We start from the raw sequence: 26,061 nt of genomic DNA on the forward strand, positions 1-26,061 counted from the left end.
ATAAATAAATGATATTTATTTTTACAAATAGGTCACAAGATAACAATTTTACACGCCAATCTTAAATAACTAGATTAGGCCGGAACTAGACCGGCATTAGAAGCTATATATTTTTTTATGCCTCGCTGCCTCGTTGGCTGAGTGGTTGCATGCAGGGGGTCTCGGGTTCGATTCCCGGGTCGGGCGAAGTATTACTGGGCTTTATTCGGTTTTTAGAAAATTTCTCAGTGGTAGCACGGAGTCTGGAAATGTGCCCGGTATAATATGGCAATAGGCTCACCACCTATTACATGGACTTAACATAAATTGTGAAATGTGGGTGTACATTGGCATAATGTGCACCTCTGTCTACCCCTTCGGGGATTAAGCGTGAAGTTATAAAAAAAATATCTGTTAAAGGCACTGGGCGGGGTTGTCTGCAAGTGACAAAGTCTTTAAAAAAAAAAAAACGTTCATCGCTTGAGCTCCACCATTGAAGCAATTGACCGCCCATGGACACTTGAAACACCAGAGTCGTTACAGGTGCGTTGCCGGCCGGCGTTCTGGGGATTAGGAATTTAAGGGTTGTTGGGGAATCGGGGATTGGGAAGATGTGGAAGGGGGAAATTTGGCCTCCAGTAATCTCACTCACACAACGCAAGCGTTGTTTCACGTCTGTTTTTTGTGAGGCCGTGGTATCACTCCGGCCGGCCCATTCGTGCCCAAGCATGGCTCTCCCACACTTAAATAAATAACAAATAGTATTTAAAAATACTAATGATTACTTTTCATTTACTGTACTCTGTTAATTAAAACTCGGTTGATACCGCCTGAGGTGAAACAAGTAATTACTATATCCTTCAGGAATCTATGTTATGTACCTAGCTCTGAAAATTAACTTGTTAGTTTAGACTGAAAGCTTCGAGATAACGTTAAATTTTTACGTTATTTTATTTTCTAACTTTTATTTTTGTGAGATGTGCTATATGCAACGTCCCGCATTTTATTCTCAAAGGGGTAGGTAGAGGTGCATATTACGGCATGTAATTCCGTTATACAACGTACCCCCACTTTTCTCCATTTGTAGTATAATTCCAATGTAATAGGATCTCGCCCCCTATTGCCATAGACTGAATACAATTCCAGACTCTGTGATAATACTGAGTTTTTTTTCGAAATACCCAGGAAACGAACCCGAGTCCGGCAGTCACACTTGCGACCCGACCAACCAGGCAGTTTTTTGCTATACAGTAGAAGCTCCTTATTCGCGGGGTATGCGTTCCGTAAATATGCCGCGAATACAGAAACCGTGAATGGTAATTTATATGGGGTTATAGGGGATACGTTCCTAGATGACGAAATTAAGGGCAAATAGTAGATAAAAAAATGTTTAATTGAACTTTCTGATCATAAAGATTGCCTGATGAAATATTATTATCATCAAGTTTAGGTCACACTAGGTTTAGGCAGAAGTCACAATCTAGACGTAGCTGTAATAAGGTCTATTTTATTTTTTTATCCTTCTACTGACGCGTTGACAAAGGATAGCGAATGTATTTTTTTTAGGTTACGCACCGATATTTCGATTCGATCCGCGAATAAAGAAATTTTAGACCGCGAATATGGGAATTGGGTCGCAATTTTTCAATCCGCGAATAGTGAAACCGCGAATGAAGAAAGCGCGAATAAGGAGCTACTGTATTTTTTTTAATCATATTTTTGAGGATATTATTTGTATTAGTAATGTTTATGAAGAAGTTTTTTTTACTATTATTATCAGGTACAAGAAACTTGTTTAACAACTACAATACACATGATAGGCCATGGACTATAATTTTCATTTGCAAGAATCTTGTTAAACAACCACAATATCCAGGGCAGTGTCCCACAAGGACACCGGTCTCTACTGTTCAACGCTTGACTAGTGGGCTGAAGATTGAAACAAAGGTGGAAATTTATCAGAGAGCTCTTTTACTCTATATCTATCAGATGTGTAGACACTAAGTCAACCCTAATTATACCCGTGAGTAGGGTAGGGTGCTGTAGAAATCTATTCTTCGGCCTAATTGTATACTGAACTACTTATAGTATGTAGTAAATAGATAATTATTCAGACGGTAGGTTGATGCTAATGACAAAGATTGGCCGCAAAAAGCTTTAAACAGAGAGGAGTGGAAGGAAGCATTTGCCCTGCAGTGGGACGATCATGGCTGAAATTTAAATCTAGGTTGATGATACTATGAAATTGGATTTCAATTTGTATAAGGTTGTGGTTGAATTTTTAGTGTAGATACAGGCGTTTTAAGTAACTGGATTGAACAAATCCAGAAAAAAATAAACTTCCTAAGTAAAAATGTTTCTAGCGGAAAATGCTACGATTGCGGTTACTATTTTGATGGAACGTATAAATGTCATCACAAGATTTTAAAGGAGTTAGAATCTTCGATTTAATCGAATCTCAATTTCAGGGTTGACTTTAAAATACCTATTCTCTGAGTTTTCAAATTTAATAGACTTTTGTACAAATACTCAAACGCCACTTAATTTTAAGACGCTCTCAAAACTATTTCTGTCACTACAAATTCTTAGTAAAATACCAGCACGATATTCAAGTACAACTTTAAATTGTTTGCATTTCAGTATTCAAGGGTTTCTTCATCTATTTTTAGCATTTTTGTAAAAATAATATTTCTTTGGCATAGTTTGGTAAGGAAATTATATTATATCGACACCAGCAATTTATACTAAGCTAACTCGAAATTTGGAAAAAACTTTTTTTATGCCAAGTTATTGTAACTTTCGTGAGACATACTAAATTAATTATTATGTTATCGGCTTACTCACGTAACGTTTTGACGAGGAACTCGACTAGTTTCAAGCCATGCTAGAGGCTCATATTCATGAGCAGCATTACGCAACACACGACGCGGCGATTGTTCACTGCTACTGCAGTGTAGCAGTGCGACAATCGCCGCGTGCTTAAAATGTGTGTTTACATACGTCATAAAAAAATTGAGAAGAAATATGCAAAAATAAGAAAGTTACAAATCTTATAAAACGCTAAGTAAAGGTACTTTTTGAAATCACTCGATTTATATTACGTGAAATTGGATTATTAGCGGAGTGTGCGCGGGGATCACTTTGGTCAAAATCCGTGCAACACAGCACTAACTCATAGTTAGCGTAGTTTAGTGCGTTCGTGTGTATACTAGTTCGTTTGTAAAATGAACGACTTAGCGACTTTTACATAGTAAATACTTATGTGTTAACGTATTAATTAGTTTATTAATGGTACGCTGACTATTCTTTTTGTAAGTAAGTACATGTTCTTTATAAAATATTGAAATATGCATCAGATGATTGATCATGCACTACGACGTCCCGTACTACACTACGCTAACATAAGTTAGACGTGTATAAGATGTAATTTTTTGATGAATTACGTTTATATACGGCTAACTTGCGCTAAATCAAAAAATAGAAATAATTAAGGAAATATAAATATGAGATATTACAATGAATAAATTAAATATTAAGCATACCAAATTTCAAAAAAGTATTTTAATTAATGTAAAAGTTATCACGTTTTTCCCTTTAAACGCCTCTACTGTAAAATAATGCTTTTTCACTATAGCGCAGTATAAATTGCTGGTGGCGATAGTTATGGTATATTAGAAATTATAATTATGTATATTATTACAAACAATATATTCCCATAACCTGTCTCCCATGGGGGTAGGCAGAGGCCGAATCTTATATTCTTCTTTCACTTCATTAACAGTCATCAGTGTTTTCATGCATGCTCGTCGGTTAAAGGTACTTTTATTTGGCCCTTCTTTAATATATCGCCAATCTGGTCTCTAAATGTCTAGAGCGCACTTTACCGACTGCCCCATTCATATCCGCCTCGTATATTTCTTTGGTAAATCTGCGTTCATCCATCCCTTTCTACACGTCCAAACCATCGTAACATAAATTTACACGTAAGATTGAAACTTAAACTATAAAGTTAAAGTAATTAAGGTGCAAATTAACAAAACTTCTTGTTCTTGGCAAAGTTTGAGATTACCTTGTTTAAACACACCACAATGTTTACTAAGGAGATAAGAAGACTTGTACACACGGGTATACATCAAGCTACACATAACCAGTTTATCATGACCTCGCTTTGTATGATCTTTCCACACATTCTACGGGCAGTTTATACTGGTTTGCTTAGTTTGATGTAGCAGTGTGAACAGATGGCACTTTTTCTTTACCAGGTTTTGAACTCTACTACTAAGTACTAAAGTCGAAAATCTATTAACAGTTAAGATTATTTTACAGAGTATTTAAATAGTGAAGTTTGTTCATATATGCCAATTAATGTTGAATTTGAGGTGAGCTTATTGTAAGGAACAAATCGAATCGCTCTTGAAACTAGCTGAAATCAATTTAAACAATTGACATATGTATTACATATTTGAGTTTATCGAGACATTTCTAAGGCCTTGTGTTAAAACAAGTCGCTTAGTCATGTATAAGTTATCAGCAATAGTATAAGTACTTCTGCCACTCATTCTTAGTAGTTATACTAGTCATCCCTAATCGTTCTGTATAGGATCTACATTGGCAAAAGAGCAGACAGATGACTAGATGGTAAGCAATAGGCGCCACCATTTTTTTAATTTATTTATTTTTTGATGACGAAGGAAAACCTTGAAAAGGCGCCCAGCTTTCTAGGGATAAAAGACTAGCCAAGGAATGACTAGCAATGGATTTGTATCTCACTAAAACCAAGCTGTAAAGGGCACCGGGTCCTCTAATAGACCTGCCATATACATCCACAACTCTCCTCATGAAGCATACATCCGAACTGTTCAGAAAAAATAAAAAGGAATGGCAAAAAAAATATCCAACTGGCTTACGAGAACAACTTAAAACAAAAACACTTAACAACCTATACAAAAACTGCATCTATGTTATATCGATAGATAGATATCACCAAAAATTAAAAACTAAGTACCATCAACTACACACAACCAAGTGCAAGTCATTCAAACACTTTCCTAGAAAACGCCACACGCACGCACACACGGGCGTATTCTAACAAACACACAGAAGCATTATATTATTATATTGTATTTGGCGATAAGATAACGGCCGTCACACACTTTGCCACTATATATCTAAGAGCCATGATCGATATTAGGGACGAGTGGACGGATAAAGCTATTAACAATTTTGTAATAATATTTGTGAACCGTCCAAGATTATATTATTTGTTCAGGATTATGGTCTTTCAGTGATTTTCCTTTCTTTCTAGGAAGTGTTATGTTTCTATAATAATATGGGAAAATTGCTTCTGCTAGCGGTTTTTGGCCGCGTTCCTGTGGGATAAAAAGTATCATATCACTCAAGTCAGCTCATACCCTGTCTGTATACCAAATTTCATCTATATTCGTTCAGTAGTTTCAGCGTAATTGACATACAAACATCCAATCAAATAAACTTTTACATTCATGATATGAATGTGACTAGTATGCTAAAATTCACAGTCCCTGAAGATCTCCCGCTTCCATAGGAATATCGTAATAAAAAGCCTCAAACATGGCATATCCTATAAAGTTTCCAACATGAAAGGAAATGTCGTTCAGTAGTTTCGAAGCTTACTTAATGCAAACAAACAAATATTTCCGCTTAGTAAGAAACGTGTAGAATTTTTATCATTTGGTAATATACAGATTAAGTAGATGATAAATGCAATTAAGGAAGCTGTAATAAGTAATAAGTACTCCTAATGTAACACAAATCTTGAACATCAACTCGAAATGTTACAACTTGAAATTGTGGTTGGTATCACACATTTGACGTTCACATTTCTGGGGAAACCAAAGTAGCTGGGTTACGGAAGCGTGCGTTCCCAACCGAGAGGAATTTCGATAAGGAAATATTCCAACTCACTTGCATTAAGATTCTGCATGAATAATCTGAAATCTGTATTTCCCTAAAGATTCGAAGGAACCACTCTTACACTGTCTTTAATTTGAGTTGCACAACGATCCAGAGGGAAATGTTAATTTTAAATGTAATTGAGAATAGTTAATGTTGTGGTTACAAGCACAGCTGTAAAATGCTACGTTCTTACTTTATGTTCGAGAAAAATGTTAAATGGATAAAGGTATGAGTATGTCTTAAAACCAACTACCGAATGACGGGTGGCACCAGCTTCTAAATTCTTGGTGACTTAAATGGCATCAGTTTGGGTTAAAACAAATCCCCTGTATAAAAGAATTGCTGAACTGAGCAGTGGACGTCTTACGAGTAATGATGAAAATATTAGTGTTTACGATTTTAATACCATCGATTTTTGGGCAGCGAGGGGATTATGGCTACACCCCCCGGTGTAGCCATAATCCCCTCGCTTGACAGACGGATCGCAGTTAAGTCACCGATGTTTTTATGGAATGCTGCTGCCTATTCCTCAGTGTCTGGTCGCAGTTTTAGGACGTACCCGGGTCGCATACTGCAAGACGAAGCTTGGGCAGACCTCCATCTAGGCAACACCGACCAATCGCCAGAGTCACGGGGAGCCAGTGGATGCAGGTGGCGAGCTGTCGTTTAGCGTGGAGGCCTAAGGGGGAGGCCTTTGTCCAGCAGTGGACGTGTTCTGTCTGTTGATGATGTTGACGAATCAACAATAATAAACAGATTAAACTGTTTGATAAACTGGCACAAAAAGACTATTGTCGACAGTAAATCTAGTAATAAATTCAGCTGACCGGTGAATTCAATTTGAAAACACGTGCCCATCAGTTTCCTTTGGGATCTCTGTCATTAACGCGATCATTTTGACAGTAATTGTCTTTAATCTCTACAAAGGAAGGTTGGTAGGCTAACTGACGTATACACCTATAAATATATAGGTGTATAGCAATCTATGGAGTCCAAACTGTCTATCACTACAGACATTTTGAACTCCCGAACGTAAAATAGGGCGAGGAACATTTATGATTTAGGTAATTGACAATTTTATTTCGTTTTTTTTTTAAGTAAAAAATATTAGAATTTCTTTGGTAAGTAGGTATTACTAAAGAACATCAGACGCGGATAAATACAAAGAACAACTCAAAAGCATACATTAGGATTTTCAAATATCCCGACCCGGAGCTGCGGATTACCTAGCGGTTTTACCGGGGCTCAAGCTCAAAGAGCAGGAGTAGGAACGGGGTGGTTTTTATTCAACAAGAGTCTGACACTCCCTCTCCGCTTACACAGAACGTGAAAAGTCAATTGATAATTTCGCCCCTAAAAAAAAGGGATATCAAACGTTATTCTACTAGTTAAAGATATTTCATTAAAGAGATTATTGGGGAAAATAGCAAAGAAAAGATAGTACTAGCCGGCCAATCAGAGCGCCGAACGCGCTCTCGGGTATATATTTTATAAATAAACATTACTACTATTTTGATAATGTTTTCATAGGAAACCATTGGAAGAAAACAAAACAACTTTCGTTTTCTTTATCAGAAACATACAAACATACGTCATTTAGGTACTTTACCGTAAATAGCAATTTTCCTTAAAAGTCATTGAAACTGTGTATACAGTCAGAGTCAATACATCAATCAGTAAATACTTGAGATTTAACAAGACGGAAGAATTTGTAAAATGTATTATATTGTCAGTCTTTGAAGGTTTTTTTTTACTAAAAAAAACTTTATTCATATTATACGCAAAAATATTGTTGCTTTGCACATCCTGAGGTCACCTGGGCTTATAATTTCTAATTATAAACTTGAAATCGCTAGTATTATCGATCTATCGAAAGTATTTGAGTCTAAAGTTAATATTTTTTTACTAACTGTACTAGAATACGACGCACAAACTACATCAGTTCAATTGAACTTCAGTCTGTAAAATTGCTGTAATACATTTTCAGCTTTATTTATTTAGTGATAAAGTTTAGGTTCATTTACGACGTACATACATACGTGTACTATTATCTTAAGTATAGATACTGTTACTTTCAACTACAAAATAAGGAGTATACTCATAAGAATGTTGGTCTATTTTATAAATTAAATAAAATATTCTATTACTCGTTTTTACCAACCTATCCTAAATTTTAAAGAAGTTTATATTTTTTTACAGAGGTGAAAATTATCCAATGACTTCTCTTGCTTTGACTTAGCCTTACTGACTAAAAACCACCCTGTTCTTGGCAAACGGAAGGACGCAATGATAGTTTGAAATAAATTTTGTCATGTCCAAATAAAAAGGCTATAAATAACATAAATAAATAGTGTGTGACTTTAATTTCCAAACCTTTGCTGACTAAGAAGTCGACGAGTTATCGTAGAATTATACGAATCACCTTGAAAGGCCGGAAAGATTATACGATTTTCAATAGGTTTACGTTGACTTTGATATATCCCTCTATATCTGTGAAGTGAAAGAATTCTCTGCGCATTCTGAGTGAAAAATGTACACAAATATTTCTTCGCTTGAAAATATATTGCTATTGTCAAACATGGATACGTTGAGCCATGTACTGGAATGGTATCATTTTAATAATAACATTCGTAGGATTTTTTTTCATGGTATAACCTGATACCCGAATCACCAGGCGTTCCAAGTGCGTTCTGTTCTTTTGGGGGTTTTTAAGGGTGGTTGGGAAATCAGGGATTGGAAAGATAGGGAAGGTGGGTAATTGCACCTTCGGTAACCTCAGTCACATAACGAAACACAACGCAAGCGTTGTTTCACGTCGGTTTTCTGTGAGGCCGTGGTATCACTCCGGTCGAGCCGGTTCATTCCCAGACATCCCACAATGAAGCCATAAAACTTTGAAAAGTTTTAATTTAAAATTGCTATTTTTTCCTTTATGGAGTTTTTAATAATATTGAACAAGGATTTTGTATTGAAAACTGGAATTCATACACACTGAATAACGTACATATCCATTTTCCGTCCGTTCAATTCGGAAATAAATTACATTTGCATTATTCAAAGTTATCCAAAATTTCAACAACACAAAAATCGCATAACTATTCGTTTTGAACTAACATAAAATATAAACATATTTTAACTACAACAATGAATGGAGACCATATTTTTGTATGGTTTTAGCTTGTCAATTATTTTCCAGTGTACAAATATTTTCCCACATAAATATGCAGCCAATGTATTTGCGCTTTCCACTAAATAAACATTTGGTGGCAAAAAGCATATTCAGTCTGTTTTCGTGTTCGCTTTGTTGAAAGGCGCTTGTCGTTATCAAAATATTGGTCCTTTAGTGCGGATGGAAGGACCAAATGTAATAATAATGTTAATACTTGTTTTTCCGCGAGAATTCTCGCGTATTTTGAGTAATACTGTAATATTTATTGTGAATCTGATTGAAAAATAGTAACCTATGGACTTTCTTGCTCGTTCTTCTCCTTAGGAATCTACACTTTGGTACGAGCAAATAGCTTCACTAGACGAGTGACCGACAGACAGACGTTATTAATATTATTATATTTGCTTTGACGTTCAAAAGTGCCTTCCTGGTCTATTTGAAATAAATATTTTTGACTTGACTTGATTTTACCATTTTGATCAGCACCTCATGTAGGTTCTTCATTGCAGTTTTTTGTCTCGTCAGTGAAAGTATCTGATGTACACCAACTAGATTGACGCTGCATAACTTGCCTAGTCTTGGTCAACAAAAGCTTGTCACCTTTTTAGAATTCCCTGAACTATTAATGCCATACATGTGTAAAATCTAAATAAAAAAGTTATACTGGGAAAATTCATTGATTTGATAAATAGTTAATCGCTTTTTATGCGTATTGTATTTAGGACTAAAAACAAATCATCATAAAATTCATCAATATTTCAACAATCAACATTTTGCTTACTTTTGTATTAATATACCGTAAACACACCAAAAATAAACAGTGTTATCAACAAGCCTACCTTTTTGAATCTGTCTAATTAAAAAAGAAACATTAATCAAGCCTCCTTGTTGATTAAGGTGACAAAAGAGTTGATGACAGATCAGCCCCTTTTTTGAGTCTCAGCCTTTAGACTTACTTATGAATATTCAAACAGGTTTGTATTGTGGTCTTTTGGTCTTTTACAACAAAAGCAGATAATTATACGAGTAGAATGGACAGGAAAATATTTTAAAGATCCTTTATACGATATGTAAGGTCTTATTTTGTAATGAAAGGTTTAATATGAGATTGTAATGGGGCTCTTTTATCTCGAGTATTGTAGAGTAAACCACAGGTTTTATTTTGTACTTAATTATAAGATTTCTTTGATATTTTGCTTGATATATTAAAGAATCTGAAAGTATACGTAGCATGATAATGAAGGTAGAATATGAGTAGGATACCAATATTGTAAGCAAAATGTTTACCCTATTGGGAAAAGGCGTCATAATAATGATCGACTGCAAAGTTTATACCGTATGAAGAAAACACATATTATACACATACTTTATTTTAACCACGTATTTGTAACATAGTTTTTTACTTTACTTTCTTTACTTTACAATAGGCTCACTCCCTATTACATGGGACTTGTAACACGAATGGTGAAAATTAGGTGTACATTGTATAACGGCCATAATGTGCACCTCTGCCTACCTCTTCGGGGATATAAGGCGCGACGTTGTGTTGCGTTTTTTTTTACTTCCGCGATTCGTTGGAAATATTTAATAGTATTATGCTTTTGTTTACGAGTACTACTTGCAATTTCATTTATGTCATATGAGTTTTCTCCATACTGTATAAAGACAACGCATTACAGTGAGTATTGGATTCCTGAGAGATCTACAAATTATTGTTCCGAACTCATAATATGTTAGTACTTGTAACACAGCTACAATTAAAGAAAACATTAAACTTTATTCCATTCACCTCACGTATAGCACTCGTAAAAAACTCATCTTTATTATCAGTACCTTAATTTAACGACTATTCAGTTCCAAATAAAACTAGACATATAAATTCGCGAACGTGCAAGCTTTATTTGTGTAGTAAGATTAATTACAATCATAAATATTAATAATACCTCGTATAAATCAATGGATCTAAATTTAGAGTGGGCCTTGATTCTTCAAATAATGCGGTGTTCAAAGTTATTTACATTTTGTCTCTGTTGCATTTTCAATCGGCTTTACATTGAACTTGGGGTTTTCGTAAACATAGCACGATAGATTACAAATCAAGTAGATTCAATATAATACTATATTATGTCGATAGAAACTTTAAGATTATTCTCTTGTTCACAAATCATATTTGACAATTGTTGTATATTTTTTTTTGCTACTTATAAAGCTACCTGGTAAAATATTAATAGCATGGATAAGTTTTATTGTAAAGACTAACTATTCTCTATATTAAAATGCTTACGGTTTAATATTAAAATGTTTATGGTACTCTGGGTAGAACGGAAAATAAATATTACGCTGCTATATTAAAGCTGAACTAAAACAAATATGTACATAATTAATATTTTAATCAAATAATAGAATAATAAAATTATTCATAAAAGCGTGTTGTCAATAGGCGCAAGACTAAAGGCAAAACGTCTTATGATAATCATGTTAAGTGAAGAAAACCAATATTCATGAATAAATAAGTCAGTTTTCAGGATAAAGAAATATAAGTATATTGGCACGCCAGTATGTCGGTAAACATAGTTACTTTTTTCTGAGTCTATCATAATTTATATATAAGCTCTAGAAATAAATTTATTTTGGATCGAAGGACCATTTTCTGATGTTATTTAGTTTGGGTATTTCATAATATTTTTGTGTGGTAGTATTCGAATTGTTTTGAGTTAGATATGTTCTATCAATCAATCAAAGTACCTATATTATAAATTGCTCAAAAATATAACTGTCATTAGGACAAGCCAACATGAATATTTATAAGGTACACCAAAAATGTTTTCAACTGAATGTGAAAAAACTGAATAACTTTGAAACACACGTCTATAAAAAACCAGTATAAAATGTAAAATATTGCTGTAATTTTTTCATGCAAATACTTCCATTACTTGGTACTACACATAGGTACCCTTAGTTTTATAACAATTTTTAAACTGTCCTCTAGAACTGCCCCAGTTACGGATATTAAAATATTTTACAAGCAGAATTTTCAATGAATACTTCAGTTAAGTGAAGCAGTTTCCATAGTCTAATGTTCGTTGTATTTTAACTCAAGTATTCTCATCTGTGTTTCCCAATAATGTTCGAAATTCTTTCCTCATAACTGACAATTATTTTGGATTCAAATAATACTTAATATTTTGGTATTTCCTATTAAGTCACACAGAGATCTATCTTTTACATATAAGGTTACTAAGCAAAAGTGAGAAACGTAATTAAATTTAAAAAAAACATCATCGCTTTGTTGTTCTAAACATAGTACATACGAGGCCTGAAATCAGAGAACAGATCGGAAAGATATACACGTTTAAAGTCATAAATATGAAAAAGTGAAAGAGTGTACGTTTTCACGTTACATTTCACGCTAAATATGACTAGGTAAAATAAGAACTCTAAGCTCTGAGATTTTATGTCTTTTTATACAGAAAATGCACGACGACGAAGCTTATCAACTGAGACTGACTGACAGAAATAAAATCCATCTAATTTTCCGACTCTCGTCCACCACTGGTAATTACAGAAAAGAAAAAGCCACGAGCGCTTTTTGCTGATCTGCTAATCGAATTTTCTCGTGATTTGCAGTCGTGTACACTGAAAGATTGATATACTGAATACTTATCAATATAACAATAATCAAAGGAGATTGTCCAAATCTGGCTATTTTTGAACAGGCTGCTCAACAAAAATGTAATTTACCAATAATTTTATTTATATTTTAGTAAATGTCTGACGCTAATAACTTTGTATCAATTTGTACTTTAAAAAAATCGATTTTTATTGGTATTTGTTATGATAAGACCAAGTATTTGTAGTAGTTTGCTTTGAATTTGACTTTAGTGCTGCCAATCTGCTGTCAATCTGTTGTGTTTTTCGTCAAAATGACAGATATTATTCGCTTTGTTCTTTTGCATTGTGAGTGTTGAAACTCCAATTTATTGCGTGGGAAAATACAAAGTAGACACATTAGTAGGAAAACATATTTTGTATATATATTATATGAAAATAACACTAAAGGCAGGACAGCCATAAAACATTATTGCTGCAACTGCATGGTGGGTCATAGAACAGTAGGTTGATGTGCACATATAACTAATAACTATTATTTGGTTTTTAAGCTGGGCAAGGTACCAGAAAATTATTAATTCACCTGCCGAGTTCCTTGACCATATTTTAATTACATATGAATCGGATTAATAATGCAATTTAATAGAAAAAAATGTTTTATTTCATGCATAATCAGTTTCAATAAAATGTAAAAAAATATCTAAATATAAATCTTGATACAAAACTAAGTTTGTATCTTCATTCTTACTGATATGAACTAATAAATCAAACATATATTATTAGCTGAAGTGCTTGTTCAAAAATAGCCAAAGTCCCATACAAGTTGGTCAATCCCCTTTTTGCATAAACTGTGACAAGAGGTCTCGAGTTTCGCTGGGATTTTATAACTTTTTCAAAAATTTCGTAGTAGTAGCACGGAGTCTGGAATTTTGTCCAGGATATGGCAATAGGCTCACCTCCTATTACATGGGACTTACAACATAAATTATGAAAAGTGGGTGTACACAGTGGCATTACATGCCATATTGTGCACCTCTGCCTACCCCTTCGGGGATTAAAGGCGTGGCGATATGTATGTATGTACGAAAATATCTCAGTAGTAGCACGTGGTCTAGAATTGTGCCCAGGATGTGGCAATAGGCTCACCTCCTATTACATGGGACTTATAACACAAATGGTGAAATGAAAAGTGGCTGTACATTGTATATGTATAGCGACATTACGTACCGTAATGTGCATCTCTGCCTACTCTCTCAGAGATAAAAGGCGTGATCCCATTCCATTCTTAATCTAAAATTACTGTAGAAAAGAAAGAACTACATAAATGTACACTGTTTCATCAAAATTTTTGTTTTATACAAAATCATTTGGGGTAAATTCAAAAGTCAAGCTTGATTGCTGGATTAAGGGATGCCGACAGATTTAGCAGTAATCTACATTGTACTAAGGGATTGTTTGTTATCTTAGTACAAACTTAATTATGTGTTCAACAAATAAAATGTAAACAACATCGTTATACTGAATTTGTATCATTGTGTGGAGAGATGAGACAAATTAGCTCTGTATAAAGATTTGTGAGATTCTGGTTAGAAGACGCTGCCGTACTCAGAGACATTTAATGATTACTTAAACTTACACGTGTAATCCACAAATTGTTGTGTCGGTACTGGATGTCATGTGTATGTGAACTTGTATGTTCTAAACGCACCCACGACACAGAAGAAAATCCTAGTGTGGAGCAATGATTTTTTTTATAAACTTAAACTATTCCTTATTAACGATTTTTGGTCCGAAAACAATTGCTAAAAACTGAAACTCTGAGTATGGCGGTAAGATGTAAAATTAACTCACTATCACACTATATACCTTTATGTTAGGACACGCCTTTCTAATCATATTTCAGTCTTATCTCCGAAGGCATTTCAATCCCTTTACTGCACTGCACTTTTGTGCACATAATGTGTTTTTTTTTAGTAATAGCAAACTGAATGAAAATATATCTACCTATCATTCCGGGGACCGAACGGCGTGACGTTATATAGTGCAATTCAATTTCAATGTAGCACAGCTGAAAATGTATTTATTACGGTACCTGTAGTTTCAGGAAACAAAATTGGTTCGTACATACTATTTTCAGGAATTCTCTACACTTTGCATGTTAAATTAAGTTGGACAGAACACATTGGAATCATTCATATTCAAATGTATGAGAAAATGTTTAAAAACGTTACCTTCACGCTAGTTCATTTGCCACGGTAGGCTGAATTAGACAATGAAATATGATTTTTTTTATGTAATGACAGCTTATTTAATGGCCTACTGTCTTGAAAACGGTATAGCTCTCAAATGTGTCCTGCTGTCATGGATTTGGGTTACTTTATTTTTTAGTTTTAATTAATTTTAGTATTACAACTCATTCATGCGAACAAGTTATTCACCAATACTTCTTCATTTCTAAATCAACTCATCAACTGGTCTTATTATGATTTAAAGTAGACTAGCAGAACATTTTTCTGGATTGGATTTAGATATTAAAATTCGTGGTCCTTCGGTACACAAAACAAAACCTGGTCCTTTTAAAACTCTATATCGGAATAGCATACAAAACAAAGTGTATTTTAAAATAAATTGGCTGACAGGCGAACACTGATGCCAAAATCACGTTTCGTAGAATTCAGGTTTATCTAGTAGGTATACCTGCAAAGTTAGATTGAAATTCTGGTGGAAATTTTGAACAAGCTTACAGCAAACACAAGTATCACTTGTGTAACACGACTATGGGAAAACGAAAATGTTACTAATCTAATATATAAAATTCTCGTGTCACAGTTTTCGTTGCCGTACTCCTCCGAAACGGCTTGACCGATTTTGATGAAATTTTTGTGCTTATCTGGTATCTATGAGTATCGGCCAACATCTATTTTTCATCCCCCTAAATGTTAGGGGTAGTACAACCCTAAATTTTTAAATTTTCCGCGGACGAAGTCGCGGTTAGAAGCTAGTATATTATACATGTGAAAGTATGTATGTATGTTTGTTACTCAATCACGTCGGAACAGGTGAAGTGATAGAGATGGAATTTGGAACAGGGGTAGATTATGATCTGTAATAACACATACTGTTTATCCCACGACGCTGCGGTCGAAGCCACTGGCAGAAGCCAGTCATTTATAAAGTCAACAAATAATTAATATTGTAATTGCATTAAAGTATCATTTGGTGCCAGTCGTTGTGATGCTATTGCGGCGCGGCGCGCACCGCTTCGCGTTCGCTTCTAGATCGCTCACGCAGAACGTCGTGTAAGTGTAATTTCACTATGGAAAATAACGAGCCTGAATTTTCACAAAAATACACTGTATTTGTAATGTAAGTAAAATCAATTTTCCTTCTTTAATATCATCCAATAAATATTTGATTGGAATTTTACAAAACGTTTCTTGATATTATGTTTCATTACTTAATGAACCTTTGGCGGAAATTAATATTATCTACAACGTTATGGACATTACGTATATTAAGACCTCTATAATGCTAATGAAACAATGTACTATAGGTAATTATAATTACTCTATAGTAATTAATGTTTTGTATATACATAACATTACGCTTAATATTCTCAGAATTATGACATATATCAACAGTTTATAAGTGACCACTACTGACCAAATTGTCTTCTCACGGAGGAAGGTTTGAACATTAATTACCACGCTTGCTCGATGCGGGTTATTTCGGCGATTTCAAACTTACAATTAATTAGATATTATAAGCCAATTCCAAACAATGTTTATCTTATACCGTTTGCCGCACAACGCAAGCGTTGTTTCTCGTGGTTTTACTGTAAGGCCGTGGTATCACTCCAGTGAGCCGAAATTCGTCCCGAAACATAGCTCTCTTACACTTGTTCTAAATTTCATCTCGATACCTTCAGTCGTTTGGACGTAATTGAGTAACTAATATACATATAAGCTTACAAACTTTCACATTTATAATATTAGTAAGAAGTAAGAAGACTCTGACTTATATCTAGAAGACATTGAACAGCGTCAATCAATCGTTACATCGTATATACTAAGACTTTAAAAGGCATTTTATTTAAAGGCAAAGAAATTCTCAAGAAAATTTTTCAATAAATCAAATCTGCCTCGTGTTCAAAATACGAAGATGGAATCTAATATCAATATCACATGAATAATAAATTTAAGGTTATTTATATACTCAGTAAATAAATAAACAAATACTGCGAACAAATAAACAAACTCGATTTAATATTGAATGCGGAATCAATATTCGCGTATCGTCTTACTGCAAATAAGGTATGCCCGCCGGCTATACTCGTGAGTAAATATAACTATGGACCGTATTATAATAGATTTTAGTAGGGTCAGCGAAGGTTTACTTATACCAGTAGTAATTTCATTTACTTTTCACCAATTGTTTAATAAAAATTTGAGGAGATTGTTGCTAAACTCACTTCACATGCTGTATTATCTAGGATTATTTCCAGTAGGACCGATGCCTGATCCGGAGCTGTGGACTACCTAGCGTGTTAACTGGGGCTACGGCTCGAAAAGCAGGAGTAGGAACGGGGTAGTCATTAGTCAGTAAGAGTCTGACACTCCCTATCGCTTTGCTCAAGGCGAGAGAAGTCATTAGATGATTTTCCCCTCTCAAAAAAATCTAAGATTATTACTCTTAATAAATTATCTGTTAAGGAAATAGAATCTAGATCCCGTACTAGCCAACAACCACATAATTATATATTATCTAACACCTTAATTAAAACCTACTAAATCATACCTTTCACCTGTCAAAACTTCACTAAACTCCGTACAGCAATTTCGGAGATACACGCAAACAAACAAAAAGTAAAACAGGCAGACAGACAGACGCCAATAATACCGTTTCTACGTAAAGATATTAATAAATATTCACCATCATACACGTGCTACTTGAAAAGGAAACGGGACGATTGAGATCACGTATTACGACGAATATGAAGTAAGTAGGAGATCTATTAAATGTCTACGAAATTATTTGTAAATACAGCTTCGCATCAAGCAGTACAAAGCCAGTGTAATCTGAGCTTCAAATGTGTGGAAACGACATACAAAGCGAGACCATGATAAATTGGTTTATATAGCTCGATGTGTACCATGCAAATATTATTTCATGAAATAATGGAAGGATTTGTAAGCTCCACACATGAATGATTTTGTTTGAATTCATAATGGTTTAAGAGGTTGTTTTGTAAATATTATGTATGTGTTGTTAATATTATTATTTTGTAATATACATTATTATTGTCGGATTGTTTATACACCACTGGTGAACATGTAACAATCGTTTACAACATCATCGTACCTGCCGCCACCGCCGCTTAAATTAGATGACAGCGCATGCCCCCATAGCATAGCCCCTCTGTCACACGAAACTAGTAGAGCTTTTCTCACGTTGCGGCGTGAGTACACCATTATTTTTGGTTAATACGACAGAGCCCATTGTACAATGCAACACTCACGTCTCACCAATTGTTTTATAAATCACATTACCTACTGGTAACCTATTTTTCATACACGAAACACAACACAAGACTCCAACTATACTAATTTACTAGATACCTTCTTACTGCCATTTCCAAATAAACGCCTACTCTACAAACTACTAATAGATAATACTACTAGATATATATCATTCTCATCTTTAACTTCTCACTACTTAGCCCAGCTGCTGGTACTAACTAGTTTCATTCAATAAAGACACTCTTAAGGGTGCTTTTCCACTAAAAAAGTGCTATGTAGCGATGCTACAAAGATGTAATAGCTAAGCTGTGAAAATTTGTGACCGTTTCCACTGATACTAATCTGTGTAGCTGTGATGATGCGCAGCTCGAGTATGCGATGCATCAGTAGTAAGAAAGCCATCCATTTTAAGGAAGGTTTAAAAGGTGAGAAAAAAATGTCTGAGACGGTACGAAGTTTGCCAGGTCACTTAGTTTCTATATAAAAAACATAGCTTAGCTAAGTCAGTTTCCACCAATGCTATGCTATGTGTACCAATAAATGTGATTGGTGGAAGCCAAACGCATCCACAGCAACGTAGCATAGCATATCTTGGTGAACGAAAAGCACCCTAACGCAAAGTTCTTTTGTCCTTTTTGAGTACTTAACTACTTCATTACTCTCCTGTCCAAGTTTTTATCGTTGAATCCAGTGAGTGATAGATTAAGTTCTCGATACTTTGTCACAGAAATCGGACGATACTTTTGTACGTACATTGTCGGGTTTTGTATACCTTTTGCAATGGATTTTTTGTTAGTAAATAAATGTGTGTGTAAATACTGTGACTTCAGAAAGACAATGGTTTTTCAGTGGGATTATTTGTTAATTTGTTTCCCTAAAAATGTAGGACATCAACTTATCCTTAGTGACATCATTATTATTAGTTTCCTTTCAAGGAGCCATCAGACCACTACAGATGGGGCCCAGTAAGGCTGATGCCTGATCCGGAGCTGCGGACTACCTAGCGGGTTTACTGGGGCTCCGGCTCGAAAAGCAAGAGTAGGAACGGTGTAGTCTTTAGTCAGTAAGAGTCTGACACTCCCTCTCACCTCACCCAAAGTGGGAATAATCACTGAGCATGGTTTTAAAAAGAGGTTTAAAACCAGGCTCAATTCTGGACTCTAACCTGTTAATAAAATGTTTTCAGCTCAAAAACCCACAAACCTACGTCCATCTCTGACCCAGTATTAGACTCCACTCAGCAATAACATTTAACCAACAAGACTAACCCAGACATGCAAATTACATCAAATTGACATAAAACATTTACAGCATCGAGCGCTCCGTAAGCTAATACTTTTCCAAATTGACGTAGAATTCGTGTAAATTCAATGGATATTGACGTCAGTAATCTGATTACTATGGCAGGACATCGAACGTGTGATAAGCGAGGCTGTATGAATACTATGATAACAGTAGAGTAATGTGTCAGTTTCGGTGATATGACCAACATAGTTTTTGGTGAAAAAGTAGTTTGGTAATGGAGTACTATATTCTGATAAAGCCTGGAGCTGCGGACTACCTAACGGGTTTACTGGAACTCCGGCTCAAAGGGCAGAAGTAGGAACGGGGTGGTTTTTAGTCAGTAACACTAGACTAAGTCTGACATTGCCTCTCGCCTCGCCCAAGGCAGGAGAAGCCATAGGATGATTTTCCACCCTTAAAAAAATCTGATAGAGCAAAGATTTGAAAGAAATTTAACTATTCTCTGATGACAAAATAGAGGTGTGCAAGTTTTTACAAGAATTTAGTGAGTATGATATTCAAACTAAGATAAAATTTGGTTTCAAAACGAATATAAAAGCCTCGTTACTGGATCTTCTGGCTTTGAATAATCAAGCGACAGCGCATACATTTAATGTAAACATTTACTTTTCGCTATTTAAGAGTTCCACGGCAATAAATTGGGTACAGTTTTAGACTCCAAGCTCCAAGATCAACAATCTTAAAAAAATATTAACTAGTATGTCTCACAAAAGTTATAATAATCTTAAAATTTTTCCTTCCTAAAAATAATGTTGAGCCTACCTTTATTTAAGAGCATACATTAACTGTTATCTCCCACATTTTTAAGATTGTATGTATGTGTATTAGATGTTAAACCTTAATAAATAAATAAATAAAGACCGAGAATCAATCAATCAATCATCAAAATTGAAATCGAAACTGAGGTCACCAAAGACGTTGTCAATTTTATTACTAACTTAAGTCTCTGTTTGTTACCTACTCCTGTGCTGTGGTTCCGCCGAAGTGACCGTAGTACACTCCATGTACTCGTACGTACTGATATCTGTTATCCTGGTAATTTGTGTTTTATGGTAGCTTATATAAATTATGGTAAATACTTTCGGCTTGACCATGGGCAGTTTCGGTGTGACGTAGGTTCTATCCACAGTATTTTATTATCAACTAAAAATATGAACCGAACAAAGAGAAAACCCGCCGTAATATCAACGCCTTGACATTACGTAAGGGTACAACTACATTACAATAACTGCCGCACTCAGTGACATTTATTGATAACTTAACCTAGTCCTTAATCATTGTTTTCAGTATAAAATCGTTACTGGATGCGACAGTAAGTCACATAAATAAATTCATAATATTTGTGTACCTGTATTATATGAAAATAAGCCTATTCTATAAGTCTAGAAACGCGAAATAACACGATTCTGACATATTATCTATTTAACTTCATCTATATTCATTAATCTCTTCGTGCATGCACGGCTATTAATGGCATTTACAAATCTAACAAGATCGAACCAAAGCCCTCGTAATCAAAAGCCCATCCTGCGTCTACTAGTCCAACAGGATTATTCCACAAGGAAATAATAAAACAAAAACCAATATACATCTATGTCAAACTTACTTCAGAAACTGATATTACGTCAAACAGAAGTCTATCCGATATTGTTGACTACAAAAGTGATCCGGAAAGTTTCTGACTAAACAATGGGGCTACCCGGTTACTCGGCTACCCGGCTACAACGCTACCCGGGTCGCACGGGCTATCCGGACATGAGAACATCGGAGAAGGATTGTAATTCCGCGAAAGTTATTTGGTATATTTAAAAATTCGGTATAGTTTTGATAGGTAGGTTGTTGAAACTAGTCAAAAGTTTAGTACGAATTCTGAAAAGTAATTGATATTCTGTTTTTAGGTTTATTTATATTGTTAGCTTAGCTTAAGTGTTTTGTTGAATCAGTAAGATCAACAGAACTAACAAAGTTGAAAGAAAATAAATCTATTTTCATGCACTTTTAAACTGTTGTGGAGTTAGCCAGAGAGAGCCAAAGATTAATAAAAATAATGCATTTAGATCATAAATATACTTACATAATTAAGATCTAAAATAAATATGTTTTTTATGTCACGACTATTATCTAAGGAGTAGGCGGAAGTGCATATTATGACCCACTTTTCACAATTTATGTTGTAAGTCCCATGTTATAGGGGGTGAGCATATTGCCATATACCGGGCACTTTTCCAGACTAAGCTATTTTTCGAAAAACCGAAAATAGCCCAGCATTACTTCGCCCGACCCGGGGATCGAACTCAAGACGCCTTGCCTGACAGTCGCACTTGCAACCACTCGACCAACTAGGCAGTCAATCAAGTCAAATCTAAAATATATATCTATAATTAAATAACATAAAGACAGATACGTTTTATAACTCACAGGTACCTGTTTACCTCCCCATACATCACTTATGTAGGTGGCGTTCAAATATCTCTCTGTGAACGATCCATATGGTTAGGGTTGGAATCCCATTTCATTGTCCTCACATACCTTCCATTCTTGGTCTTGTTTACAGTGCTCAGGTCTCCTTTATTAATAGCCAAAGGCAAAGTCAAAATTATTTATTTCAAATAGACCAGGAAGGCACTTTTGAACGTCAAAGCAAATATAATAATAATAAAAATGTCTATCTGTCGGTCAGTCCTCTAATGAAGCTATTAGCTCGTTCCAAAGTGTAGATTCCTATAGAAAACAACGAGCAGGAAACTCCATAGGTTATATTAAAACTTATGTATTGTAATATGTTATTATTCAAAACTTTACTCCTAAATCTTTCTTGCTAGTTAAATAATCGACTAGTGGTAACCCACATAGAAGATTCAACAATAAAAAAAACAAACATCCGAACGTAGTACCTCCTCTTTTTTGAAGTCTGTAAACATCAACAGTACCCTTAGTACAACTTTGTTTTACGATTAAAGCAAGCACTAATACTAATGGTACAGAACTAATGACATCTCCAGTACTACAGCATGCAGGCGGTACTTTACAAGAGAGATAACACAGATAGAAAATCCCAGCGTATCCTAGGCATTAGCTCGCCATGCATGATCAACTGCGATACGACACGGCGACTGTCGCGCAGCTACTGACGGTTAATAAGCTGAAAACTATATAACTTTTTTTCTTAAAAAAAACTTTGCCTCACACTAGAATGTTCTCCTGTATCGTGAGTGCGTTTACAAACATACAAGTTTACATACACATGACACCCATTTGTGGATCATGCAAAGAGTTGCTCCATACATACCTCGCCACCGCGTCAACTGTGCAGTCAGATACCTACTGAACTGTATAATGTCTCACGAAAGTTATAATACAAAAATTCGTTAACACGTTAACTGCTACGTAGGTCACCGCTGACCTACGTTAGTGGAGGATTTGCCTTCAACATTTTTCTGATGGCAGTTAAAGGCTTAAGTAAGAAAGCGAAGTAATAAAACCGAGAATAGAAAATGAGACCTTTCAGTAACAGCGCGAAGTAATCGGACAAGTAAATCTATTTGTTGTCGATAGTGGATTGTGTTCAGATAAGGATTATATCTAAGCTGTATCGAAGATGATGTTATCGAGACTTGATGTCGACGAGTGTGGAAAAATACTGCCATGTAATATCTATTATTGGTTTATTAATAGCTGAGCGTGCACCTAGCCCTTTTCTAGTAGGTACTTGCTTCAGTACCTACTAGAAATAGGCTCACCCCCTATTACGTGGGACTTATAAAGTGGGCGAATTTTGTATAGCGGCATTACGTGTCGTAATGAGCACCTCTACCTACCCCTTCGGGGATAAAAGGCGTGACGTTGCGTTGCGTACTTGTTTCATGCGAGATTCGGTTAAGAGCATTTTACATAGAGCAGCTATCATCTGTCCTTCTTTGTTATTAGTAGGTGCTTTGTTTTAATGTAGACTAAAATCTTTAATAATAATATTCTGCGATGGTTCTTACCTATTTTCCCAAAAATCTAAATTAGTACCAATAAAGAGAATGAGACAATAGTTTTCATATATACATAACCTCACGCCTATCTCCCATGAAGGTAGGTAAAGACAATGGAGTTTTCATAACTGATTTAATAATTATTATTGAGCTAGTGCTATAACATTAATCACAAAATAAGGCCAACACAACTATAAAATCATGTTTATCCCTTATATTTCGAAATATCAATAGACCATAATTTAACTAGAATATATTAGTAAATACATTTACTAGATAATAACAATAATAATAATTTTGCGAGTAGGCGCGGCGCCTGAGTCATTAGCGTCGCTTCGCTTCGATTAGTCTACAAAACTAATATTTGTGTGGCCTACAGATAGTTGTTCCGTGTTTATTTTGGTGTACGGAATTTTGTGTTTAATTGTACTTTAAAATAAAGTTCAAAGCTATTTATATTTGGAGTTCATTAATTACTGAGTAATATTGTATAATATGATCAACACTGTTTTACTGCATTATCTCACTCTTTAAGGTTTACGCAATTCCATAACAAAATATTTCTAGAGCATTCAAATTTGTTCTAAAACTATTGAAAGATATTCCATTCATTATCGTACGGTTGTTGGTTCTCTTTTCTATGAGCCCCAAGCGTGACGTGAAACTTGTCGAGTTACCTCAACACGTTGCGTGAATGAATAAGCCGGAAAATATTTATCAAATTATTCTTCCAGTCTGTCCTCCTAGTTATATCAATGTAATTCTTATACTTGTTACTAAATACCCGGTGCTGCGGAATGCCTAGCAGGCTACCGGGCCTCCGGCTCGAAAAGCAGCAGTAGAAACGGGGTGAATTTTAGTCAGCAAGAGTCCCACACTACCTCTCACCTCGCCCAACGCGAAAAAAGTCATTGGATCATTATACATTATAAAAAAATATCAGAAATATTAATAGTATCACAGCATGGCATCTGTGAGTGACCTCTCACTTTATTTAATTAAAACCGATCAATTAAAAGTAATTGATTCATTAGTACGGCGTTCGAAGCGAAAGAGATTTATAAAATGACGCTTTTAATGCATTTACGCACAGTAAGCCACTTTATTAAGTATCCACTTAACCCACACTGATCCAACACACATATATAGTAGTTATTGTAACACTAAATAGTTAATAAGAAAAAGTACTGCAATATATAATACACGTGTTCCTAATACAACCTTGTCGTAACAAATCGCCCTGTCAAACAAAAGGATACGGACTAAAATTGTTTATTTACTTGTCTTTATAGACAGCTCTTGTCCGCCTACTTTTCACCTTTACCTTAATAGAAAACTTATAAAAACAAGACCGTTCTCCTCTAAAGTTACCAATGTATATTAAAGTTTCATTTAATTCTCTCAAGATGAGACTGAAGATGCTATTTTGTCTTTATAGTGTTGAACGGTAAATGAGTAGACTGATTACCTTATAGTATGCAATCTGTGCCAATAGGGTAGATGGCTATGAAATTGAAAATATAATTAGTACGTCAGATAGGTATTAAGAAAAGTATTAGACTTTTTTTATCATCAGGTATGGTTACAATACTGAGATAAAACGGAGTCAAGTTAAAGAGGTCGCTACGTCACCGCTCCCTATAAAATGTATTAAATCGTGACGTCATAAGGTCAATAATAAAACAACATTTATGTATTATGTACCCATGTTTGCAAAGAAATAAATTCTTATTGATTATTGTCACACCATATTTTAAATCATTATATCGTCGAAAGTATTTAATTCAATAGGAAAAGAAAAATGTCCATTCCAAAAATGCCATACGGCCAATAACTAAAAATTTGGAAACAACCCAATTACGTTGCAGGCCTTTTTCTTCTTCTTAATTTTTTACTTTAATGTCAATAATCCAATAATGTAGTATCTTCCATGTCTTAAGCAACGAGTTTCTAACAAAGTCTGGAGATATTAACTAAGAATTTCAAGATCTAAAGGCTCAATAACACGGCCTAATATTTTGTCAACAACTTTTATCCAGATAAAAAACAGACCATTACTTACAAACTTGCCAATGTACTTGAAACTGTTCACATTAAGTCTTTTGTTTTGCTTCTGAAACCAAAAAGTTGAGCAACTTAAATCACCCCTTGGAGACCTATTGTTCTTAACTTACCATCGTGCTGTATATTCCCTAAATATAATATTTAGATTACATCTATATTTATATTATTATTTACATTATAAGGCTCTTCTTCAATATCATCATCATTGGCCTATAAGTGCTAACCCAAAAATGTGACTTCATCATCTATACCAATCTGTCGATTACCGCGTGACTACACAATACCGGTGTATAAACTTCATCTTCATTCTTTTTTAAAGGGGGGTCGGGCCTTTGGTAAAACGAGAAGGAGTGTTAGACCGATTTACTGCCTAAAAAGCACCCCATTCCTACTCCTGATTTTCGATCCGGATCCCTGGTAACCCGCTAGGTAGATCGACAGTTATTTTCACTCTTAGCAGGAAGTAGTCTAGTAACAGATTTATTGATCTCAGGTTTATTAA

At 34.8% G+C, this 26,061-nt stretch overlaps 1 protein-coding gene across 1 annotated transcript in view; it reads right to left on the reverse strand.

Moving 5' to 3' along the window:
• The window catches only part of LOC126911719 (uncharacterized), a 140,810-nt gene that overhangs the window by 104,423 nt on the left and 10,326 nt on the right, over window positions 1-26,061 (reverse strand). The gene's annotated exons all lie outside the window — the stretch shown is intronic.

This window comes from Spodoptera frugiperda, chromosome 18, assembly GCF_023101765.2.
Source record: "Spodoptera frugiperda isolate SF20-4 chromosome 18, AGI-APGP_CSIRO_Sfru_2.0, whole genome shotgun sequence".
NCBI lineage: Eukaryota > Metazoa > Arthropoda > Insecta > Lepidoptera > Noctuidae > Spodoptera > Spodoptera frugiperda.